Consider the following 12,090-nt stretch of genomic DNA (forward strand, 5'->3'; position numbering starts at 1 on the left):
CATTAATAAACTGCAGTGAATAGTCATCTGCCGAAATTGAAAAACACTAAATGTGGCTCAACAAAGATGGCTAAGACAGATTTTAGGAGTCAGAGTCAGTTATAGAGATAGGGTCTAAATCAAGGAAATCCTATGCCGAACTGGAAGTCGACCCCTTAGTTAGATTGTAAGAGAGCGACGCATGAGGTTTGCGGGACATGTTCTCTGACAAAATGAATTACGCATAAGAAGAGTTGCAATGATATCCTAGTACAACTTGACGCTACTCATTCACGGAGGTCCTCATGGCAGGTGGGACGAGGCTTTTCAAATCTTTATGGAAACAGCTTGACGGCAAATGCGCCGAACGGCGCGGGTGGGCCTAAGTCAGTAAGAATAGCACATTAGGTTTTTAAAATAAAACTTTTTAATAGCAGGAAAATGCAGTGTAGATACCTCAGAATATGCATTTTGTTGGCTTTCAATACCAGAAATAGTGCTTGGCGGCGGGGCGAAGCCCCGCGCTGGGGAGCTCCTAGCGCTCCCCCAGACCCCCTTGCTAGTAATCTCGGGGAGTCTACAATTTTATGGAAACAGCTTGACGGCAAATGCGCAGAACGGCGCGGGAGGATCTAAGTCAGTTAGAATAGAACATTAGGATTTTAAAATAGAAATTTTTAATAGCAGGAAAATGCACTGTAAAATACCTCAGAATATGCATTTTGTTGGCTTTCAATACCAGAAATAGTGCTTGGCGGCGGGGCGAAGCCCCGCGCTGGGGAGCTCCTAGCGCTCCCCCAGACCCCCTTGCTAGTAATCTCGGGGAGTCTACAATTTTATGGAAACAGCTTGACGGCAAATGCGCAGAACGGCGCGGGAGGATCTAAGTCAGTTAGAATAGAACATTAGGATTTTAAAATAGAAATTTTTAATAGCAGGAAAATGCACTGTAAAATACCTCAGAATATGCATTTTGTTGGCTTTCAATATCAGAAATAGTGCTTGGCGGCGGGGCTTCGCCCCGCGCTGGGGGAGCTCTTAGCGCTTCCCCAGACCCCATTGCTAGTGGTGGCGGGGAATCTACAATTTTTCCACTAACTCATGGAAGAACCTATTATAGGGCACATTAATCGTCTTCCGAAAGAATGAAGGGTCAGAATGTAATAAAGATTATGTAGGTACACACACATAAATACATAAAAAAAAATAATTTTCGCGAAGGGGAGGGGGGGAGAATAAAAAAACCACCCCCCAAACCCCCCCCCCCCGAAAAAAAATCCTGGCTACGCCCATGGTGATAATATCTTAATAATCTTGCTCATATAGATAGATCTTTGGTAATATCTTAATAATCTTGCTCATATAGATAGATCTGTGGTAATATCTTAATAATCTTGCTCATATAGATAGATCTGTGGTAATATCTTAATAATCTTGCTCATATAGATAGATCTGTGGTAATATCTTAATAATCTTGCTCATATAGATAGATCTGTGATAATATCTTAATAATCTTGCTCATATAGATAGATCTGTGGTAATATCTTAATAATCTTGCTCATATAGATAGATCTGTGGTAATATCTTAATAATCTTGCTCATATAGATAGATCTGTGATAATATCTTAATAATCTTGCTCATATAGATAGATCTGTGGTAATATCTTAATAATCTTGCTCATATAGATAGATCTGTGGTAATATCTTAATAATCTTGCTCATATAGATAGATCTGTGGTAATATCTTAATAATCTTGCTCATATAGATAGATCTGTGATAATATCTTAATAATCTTGCTCATATAGATAGATCTGTGGTAATATCTTAATAATCTTGCTCATATAGATAGATCTGTGGTAATATCTTAATAATCTTGCTCATATAGATAGATCTGTGGTAATATCTTAATAATCTTGCTCATATAGATAGATCTGTGATAATATCTTAATAATCTTGCTCATATAGATAGATCTGTGGTAATATCTTAATAATCTTGCTCATATAGATAGATCTGTGGTAATATCTTAATAATCTTGCTCATATAGATAGATCTGTGATAATATCTTAATAATCTTGCTCATATAGATAGATCTGTGGTAATATCTTAATAATCTTGCTCATATAGATAGATCTGTGGTAATATCTTAATAATCTTGCTCATATAGATAGATCTGTGATAATATCTTAATAATCTTGCTCATATAGATAGATCTGTGGTAATATCTTAATAATCTTGCTCATATAGATAGATCTGTGATAATATCTTAATAATCTTGCTCATATAGATAGATCTGTGATAATATCTTAATAATCTTGCTCATATAGATAGATCTGTGATAATATCTTAATAATCTTGCTCATATAGATAGATCTGTGGTAATATCTTAATAATCTTGCTGATATAGATAGATCTGTGGTAATATCTTAATAATCTTGCTCATATAGATAGATCTGTGATAATATCTTAATAATCTTGCTCATATAGATAGATCTGTGGTAATATCTTAATAATCTTGCTCATATAGATAGATCTGTGGTAATATCTTAATAATCTTGCTCATATAGATAGATCTGTGGTAATATCTTAATAATCTTGCTCATATAGATAGATCTGTGATAATATCTTAATAATCTTGCTCATATAGATAGATCTGTGGTAATATCTTAATAATCTTGCTCATATAGATAGATCTGTGGTAATATCTTAATAATCTTGCTCATATAGATAGATCTGTGATAATATCTTAATAATCTTGCTCATATAGATAGATCTGTGGTAATATCTTAATAATCTTGCTCATATAGATAGATCTGTGGTAATATCTTAATAATCTTGCTCATATAGATAGATCTGTGGTAATATCTTAATAATCTTGCTCATATAGATAGATCTGTGATAATATCTTAATAATCTTGCTCATATAGATAGATCTGTGGTAATATCTTAATAATCTTGCTCATATAGATAGATCTGTGGTAATATCTTAATAATCTTGCTCATATAGATAGATCTGTGGTAATATCTTAATAATCTTGCTCATATAGATAGATCTGTGATAATATCTTAATAATCTTGCTCATATAGATAGATCTGTGGTAATATCTTAATAATCTTGCTCATATAGATAGATCTGTGGTAATATCTTAATAATCTTGCTCATATAGATAGATCTGTGATAATATCTTAATAATCTTGCTCATATAGATAGATCTGTGGTAATATCTTAATAATCTTGCTCATATAGATAGATCTGTGGTAATATCTTAATAATCTTGCTCATATAGATAGATCTGTGATAATATCTTAATAATCTTGCTCATATAGATAGATCTGTGGTAATATCTTAATAATCTTGCTCATATAGATAGATCTGTGATAATATCTTAATAATCTTGCTCATATAGATAGATCTGTGATAATATCTTAATAATCTTGCTCATATAGATAGATCTGTGATAATATCTTAATAATCTTGCTCATATAGATAGATCTGTGGTAATATCTTAATAATCTTGCTGATATAGATAGATCTGTGGTAATATCTTAATAATCTTGCTCATATAGATAGATCTGTGATAATATCTTAATAATCTTGCTCATATAGATAGATCTGTGGTAATATCTTAATAATCTTGCTCATATAGATAGATCTGTGGTAATATCTTAATAATCTTGCTCATATAGATAGATCTGTGGTAATATCTTAATAATCTTGCTCATATAGATAGATCTGTGATAATATCTTAATAATCTTGCTCATATAGATAGATCTGTGGTAATATCTTAATAATCTTGCTCATATAGATAGATCTGTGGTAATATCTTAATAATCTTGCTCATATAGATAGATCTGTGATAATATCTTAATAATCTTGCTCATATAGATAGATCTGTGGTAATATCTTAATAATCTTGCTCATATAGATAGATCTGTGATAATATCTTAATAATCTTGCTCATATAGATAGATCTGTGGTAATATCTTAATAATCTTGCTCATATAGATAGATCTGTGGTAATATCTTAATAATCTTGCTCATATAGATAGATCTGTGATAATATCTTAATAATCTTGCTCATATAGATAGATCTGTGGTAATATCTTAATAAGCTTGCTCATATAGATAGATCTGTGATAATATCTTAATAATCTTGCTCATATAGATAGATCTGTGGTAATATCTTAATAATCTTGCTCATATAGATAGATCTGTGGTAATATCTTAATAATCTTGCTCATATAGATAGATCTGTGGTAATATCTTAATAATCTTGCTCATATAGATAGATCTGTGATAATATCTTAATAATCTTGCTCATATAGATAGATCTGTGGTAATATCTTAATAATCTTGCTCATATAGATAGATCTGTGATAATATCTTAATAATCTTGCTCATATAGATAGATCTGTGATAATATCTTAATAATCTTGCTCATATAGATAGATCTGTGATAATATCTTAATAATCTTGCTCATATAGATAGATCTGTGGTAATATCTTAATAATCTTGCTCATATAGATAGATCTGTGGTAATATCTTAATAATCTTGCTCATATAGATAGATCTGTGATAATATCTTAATAATCTTGCTCATATAGATAGATCTGTGGTAATATCTTAATAATCTTGCTCATATAGATAGATCTGTGGTAATATCTTAATAATCTTGCTCATATAGATAGATCTGTGATAATATCTTAATAATCTTGCTCATATAGATAGATCTGTGGTAATATCTTAATAATCTTGCTCATATAGATAGATCTGTGGTAATATCTTAATAATCTTGCTCATATAGATAGATCTGTGATAATATCTTAATAATCTTGCTCATATAGATAGATCTGTGGTAATATCTTAATAATCTTGCTCATATAGATAGATCTGTGATAATATCTTAATAATCTTGCTCATTGTTACGACACAAGACTCTTCGAAATAATAATAGACTCTCAGGTTATTACTCTATAAATACTTTAATATTACAACAAGTTATGTAAATACGAACATTTCATTTCTCTTCCTGTCAATTTCTCCCGGCTTTCCCTTTTCAACATCACTTCCATTCATTACACAAATTCGCACCATTTTTCATGCACACCGTGCTGCGCTACGACCGTAACACCCCCCTTGTTTGCCAAGTTCGATGTACATCGAACGTCTTTTAAATATCAAATAAAATTATAAATCACTGTTCAATATAATTATATTATCTTCATTAATTCTCATTCTTTTAAACCAGGTAAAAACCAACGACAACAACAAAACCCTCCAACAGCAAAATTAAATATCATCATTCTTTACATTATTATTTTAGGTTCAAAATTACTTACATCCATCCCAATGTATAATGTCCAGACTTCCCCAACGAACCAATCAGAGTAAATCTCATAATTCAAAATTATAAACTATAATTAACTATGTAACTGTAATACTATATTTTACATTTCTAACAATGGTTTCATCAAATTCTCAATACAACACCATATATTAATATCTCGACACCTCACACATGTAACAAAGCTTCGTCAATCCATACAGTCTTCGATTATATATACATGTAGTATGTGTATATTTACAAAATGTTCCAATCTGTTATAGATGTCTATTCATTACACTGCTATTCATTGTGTTCTCACCAAAATGATTTTACTGACATTATTCTTTTGACCAACCAACAGAAACAAAATTGACGTGGCCAAGCTCCTTTCCTTACTTCCATTTCTTTTCCTTCTTAGGTACACCGTGATAATGTGTCAGCTATCACATTGTCTTTCCCTGGTATTGTCCTGACCTCAAAGTTATAATCCATAAGTTGCAATGCCCATCTGGCTATTCTGTTGTTCCCTAGTTTATTTGTATTAATGAAGGCCAAGGGAGCGTGATCCGTCCATAGTTCAAATTTAGCTCCCATTAGGTAGAACCCTAATTTTGTTATACCCGATACAATGGCTAGTCCTTCCTTTTCAATGGTAGCATATTTCAACTCAGATGCTGTCAGTTTTCTACTCACATATAAAACAGGATGTGGGACACCATTCCATTTTTGCATTAGACAGCCTCCTATTGCAATGGCTGATGCATCTGTAGCCAAAATAAATTCCTTAGTATTGTCAGGTAATTTCAAAATCGGTGCCCCAGAAAAGAAAGTTTTAATTATGTCCAGTGCTTCTTGACATTCCTCCGTCCACACTATATTGTTAGGTTTTCCTTTCTTTGTTAGATTTGTTAGTGGTTCAATTATTTCTGAAAAATTTGCGATAAATTTTCTATAAAAGTTGCATAACCCCAAAAGGCTTCTAATTTGCTTCTTTGTCTTTGGTACCTTAATGTCCAATATTTTTGATACAGTTTCTTCCAATGGTGTAATGTACTCATTTTTAATCTTATACCCCAAAAATGAAATTTCACTTAGGCCAATTTTTATCTTTGTTGGTTTCAATGTTAAATTGTTTTCTTTGATAATTTTAAAAACCTCTCCAAGGCTTTGTATATGCTCATCCCATTGCTCACTAAAAATGCATATATCATCTAAATAACAAATTGTGTCTCTTCTATGGCTGAATAATTTGGCCATCATTCTGTTAAACGTGGCTGGAGCATTTACCAAGCCAAAGCTCATCACATTCCATTGATATATGCCCGAAGGTGTCTTAAATGCCGATAATGGTTTAGCTTCTTGTTTTAGAGGTACTTGCCAGTATCCTCTTGACAGATCCAACGTGCTAAAAATCTTTGCATTTTTTAGCTTAGTAAACATTTCTTCTGCTTGTGGCATTGGAAATGGATCAAATTGTGTGACTTTATTCAACTGTCGATAATCCACACACAATCTTAAGTTGCCACACTTTTTTTTTACAAGCACGACTGGTGCAGCCCATGGTGAACTAGATGGTTCTATCACTCCAAGTGTTAGTAGCTCATCAATTTCCTTCTGTAATGTTTCTCTATGGTGTAATGGGATCGTATATTGTGGCAGTTTATTCGGTACTTTGCCAGTTAACTTGATATCATGTTCTATAATACTTGTTTTCCCAGGTAAATCCGTAAAAATATTCTTATACTCCTCAATTAGTGCCTTGATTTCTTTAGCTCTATCAAGAGAAACTCCATCCACCGTGACATCCTTCCACGTTTGCCTACTTTCTGTTGCCACTGTCTCTATTGGTCTAAACCTTTCCTCTGTCTCCATTTCTTCCGTCACACAGGCACTCATTGTCATTGACTCATCTTTACTCCTTTCTTCACTTCTTTGTCTTGGTCTGAACTCTTTTAACAAATCTACATGAAATATTTTGAGCTTCGAATCAATGTCTATTTCATAATCCACATCGCTAATTTTCCTTGTTATTTTGTACGGTCCCAGCCATTTTGTGAACAGTACATTATTCTTATCCTTGAGTAAGACCAAAACATCTTGTCCTACGTTTAATTCCGTCATTTTTCTATGTTTATTCACCCTGCAACGCGTTAATTCATTTTTCTCTAGTACCTGTCTACCCGCTTCTTCGCATGCCTTTATAACCTGATTTCTAGTTTCTGTTACAATATCATAACTGTCATTAGTTCCTACATGTTCATGAGAGATTATCAAATCTTTCACTATTGTCATTGGACCTCGCGGATTTCCTCCATAAATCATTTGAAATGGTGAAAACCCTGTTGTTTCATTACGACTCTCTCTGTATGCAAATAGTATTGACGGAATAGCCATATCCCACTCTTTGGGTTTATCATCCACTACTTTAGATAATGCTTTCTTTAGCGCACCATTAAAGCGTTCGCAAATACCATTGCTCTGTGGGTGGTAAGGGGCTGTAAACCTTTGCTGAATCCCAAACATGTTCAAGAATGTTGTAGTCAGCTGACAGTTGAATTGAGTGCCCCTATCTGATAATATTTCTTTGGGAAATCCAAATCTTGTAAATAACGTATATAATGCTTGTACTATGTCTCTGGCTTCAATTCTTTTGAGTGGAATAGCCTCTGGCCATCTTGAGCACACGTCTATCACAGTTAAAATATAACGGTGACCCCTATTCGAAACTACTGGCATTGGACCAATCAAATCAATCGCTATTTTACTAAATGGTCTATCTGCTATATCCACCCTTTGTAATGGTGCTTTTATTTTTCTTGCCCCTTTTTTTTGGCATAGTCTGCACGAAGTCACATAGTTTTTGATGTCCTTACTAATAGATGGCCAATAGAAATCCTTGAATATTCTTTGTTTCGTTTTATGTATTCCCATATGTCCTGCGTGTGCTACATCGTGCCCATTTTCCATAACAAGCTGCCTGAATTCTCTAGGTACCACAAGCTGGATTATTGTTTCCCCATGCCATTTAATCTCTCTAACAAGAGCTCCTCTTTCTATAAAGAATCTTCCTCCTCTACCTCCTTTCTGAGCCAGCTGACGTAACTCTGGGTCATTTTTTTGTTTTGTGATAAATTTTTCTTTGTTAAATACTATATCTTTGATTTCTATTGTTTCTGTGTTTTCATGTTGTTCTTCATCTTGCTCTTTTTCCTTAGTTGATAACTCAAACAATTTTGCCAAATCTCCTTCCTCTACATCTTTACTACAGGATCGAGTAGTCGCCATTCCACAACAATTTTTCCAAACTTCTATCTCATTTTCCGTGCACTTCTTTATGTTTGGTATATTGCCAATAATCAAATCAATTTGATCATGGTCTATAACACATGCCTCTACGATCCCCGTATAATACGGTGTTTTAATGTTCACTCGGGCCACGGGTAATCGTACTGTTTTACCATCAAACATAATACATGCTTTGTTTTTTCCAGTATATTCATGATCTTCAACCAATTTTCGGTTTATTCCAACAATAGTGCTCCCAGTGTCCCTTATCGTTCTTGCAGCCTTATTTCCTACAAATGCTTGAAAACAGTCTAGACTTCCTGAACTCGACAATAACGACAAACTTTGATCTCTTCTATTTCTTCCGCTGTCATATCTTCCCTGTCTGTTTCCTTGATATCGCCCTCTGTAGCTATTATACTGGCCTTGTCTACTATCTATTTGGCTCCTTCCTTGTCCTCTAAACCTATTCTGTCCTTCATATCTAAATCTTCTATTGTTGCTATAACTGTCTTGTGTTTCTCTAGCTCTATTAAATGCTACTATTTCTTCAATATCGCTACCTCTCTTTAACTTTTTTTCAGGATGTGCCACTTTGTAAGCCCTTATTAATTTTACAATCTCATCTACAGATTTTGGCTTTCTCTCCAGCAGGAATATTTTTAGTTCGTCCTGACTCTCATAAATGACTTTATCCAGCATAAGAAATACCTTTAGTCCATCAAACGTCTTCTCTATTTTTGATGACTCTGTCCAATTGTCAAAGTAGCTATTCATCTTGTCTAAAAATGTTTGGGGGTCCTCGTTGGTTTCAATGGTGCAATTAACATATTGTTGACGATAAAACGCCTCAGTTTTGCCAAATGTTCGTAGTAATTGCTCCTTTACTATTTGGTAATTATTCTGATTCATGCAAATCTTTGACGGTACCTCCGCTGCAAATGACTTCGATAACAAAAATGTCCATTTATCTTCCGGAAAAGCTAATTCTTTCATTTCAATTTCAAACTTCTTTAAGAAAATATCTATGTCTATTTTATTCTCATCAAACATTGTACCTTTATATTTTGCCAATTTATTTCCAGACAAGTCATTTTTCTTTCCAGTACCTTCATCTTTAGCTTTTCCTTTTTTTATTTCCAACTTTTCTTTCTCTATGGCTAACCTTTCTTTCTCCATAGCTAGCTTCTCTTTCTCAATTTCTTTATCCGTAACTAATTTCTCTTTACTGATAGCCAACTTCTCTTTCTCTATTTCTTTATCCATTGCTAACTTCTCTTTCTCTATTTCCTTTTCCATGACTAACTTCTCTTTCTCTCTTTCTTTTTCCATGGCTAACTTCTCTTTCTTTATTTCCTTTTCCATGGCTAACTTCTCTTTCTCTATTTCCTTTTCCTTGACTAGTTTCTCTCTTTCTATTAATCTTTCTTGTACATATTTTCTCAGCTCTGCTCCTTCTAATTCCAATAGTCTCCCTTCTTCTTTCAAAGCAACTATCTCAGCTTTATCCGCCATTTGTATTTTTTCTTTATCGAGTTATCTGACCATATCAATTAAATATATTTGATTCTCATATACTTAATGCTTGGACCCAACAATGTTCATATCTAAATGTAATGTAATGAACCAAACGTTTAATGTTATTCCAATACAAATATGTATCTACTTCCCGGAATACTCTTCTTCCTGCTGGTATAACTGCCAATGCTAGTGTATATTCTCCGCCGGTGATATGTGTCTTTCGTTATTTGTCTATATGCCGTGGTCAGTGTATATCCGTTGGTCCTAAATAGGCACTGTTCTCCACCGTAGTCAAAATTCACTAGTGTTGCCCATAGCAGTGCTAATAATCGTACAAATTTCCATCAATATTGAATGTTAAAGGTTATTGTTGAGAACTATGACCAGCCAGAATAATGAACATGTACTTCAGCAGCCACTGACATGATTTTTTTTAATTATTTTTTTTTTTTCAATAAATTCGTAGCACATCCAAATACAGTGGGTAATCCCTGACGTTTTCACATTGGTGAATGTAGAGAATTGACCGTCATAATAATTATAATGATATAAATCTAGATTTAAATGTTAATCCAATTGATTAATTCAACAATAATGTTTTTAGTTAAGTTCCAACTAAAGGTTTATGTTTACCAGTGAGTCTAGTACATAGCTTTTGAGATTTAGATGACGCTACTCTCCCAATCTTAATAGATCTAGAGATTTTGTTACACTTTGTAGTACTAGTAATACCTCAGTAGACAGGAATTAGATACCGATATAACGCAGGTCTTGCCTTTTCCGTTGGGCGCCACTTGTTACGACACAAGACTCTTCGAAATAATAATAGACTCTCAGGTTATTACTCTATAAATACTTTAATATTACAACAAGTTATGTAAATACGAACATTTCATTTCTCTTCCTGTCAATTTCTCCCGGCTTTCCCTTTTCAACATCCCTTCCATTCATTACACAAATTCGCACCATTTTTCATGCACACCGTGCTGCGCTACGACCGTAACACTCATATAGATAGATCTGTGGTAATATCTTAATAATCTTGCTCATATAGATAGATCTGTGATAATATCTTAATAATCTTGCTCATATAGATAGATCTGTGGTAATATCTTAATAATCTTGCTCATATAGATCTGTGATAATATCTTAATAATCTTGCTCATATAGATAGATCTGTGATAATATCTTAATAATCTTGCTCATATAGATAGATCTGTGGTAATATCTTAATAATCTTGCTCATATAGATAGATCTGTGATAATATCTTAATAATCTTGCTCATATAGATAGATCTGTGATAATATCTTAATAATCTTGCTCATATAGATAGATCTGTGGTAATATCTTAATAATCTTGCTCATATAGATAGATCTGTGCAATCGTCTAAGCTTGTTTTGACTAAAGGTAAATCCAGATCTGGTTCTTTGTTTTTAATACAAGTGATTTCTTCATGTGCCTATATTTCTCTAGTGTACTTCAGGAAACGATAGACTAGGCTAGGTCAATGATAGCAATACTAATCAACAGTTTGGTAGGGAGAAGTGGTTGTAGATTAGTTCAAATGGTTCTCAATCAATGAAATTAAAAACGTTATATTAAAATTATTTAAAATATTTGTACAATCCAAATAAACACGGGTGATCTGCTAGCTTTTCCAAATGTGTCAAGCATTACGTTGCAGGAAAAGTTTAGGAAAACCTGGATTAGATTGATTGATAAGATTTCTAAATAAATGGAGAGATTGAGAAAAAGACAGAAAGATTAAACAGTTTTGTTAGGTTTGAGTTTAACCAGACTTGAATGAAAGAAATAAGTCCTGAGTGCAATGTCGGTCTGAGTTTCTCATGTAAGTTTTGTAAATATGTGTGCCAAATGTACAACCTATAAATAGAGATCCTCTATTATTAATAGTGCATCGCAGTGCGCACAATGTTGTAAACTCAATGACATATTCAGGCATACTTTGTTAGTT

The sequence above is a fragment of the Biomphalaria glabrata genome, chromosome 13 (assembly GCF_947242115.1).
Source record: "Biomphalaria glabrata chromosome 13, xgBioGlab47.1, whole genome shotgun sequence".
Lineage (NCBI taxonomy): Eukaryota > Metazoa > Mollusca > Gastropoda > Planorbidae > Biomphalaria > Biomphalaria glabrata.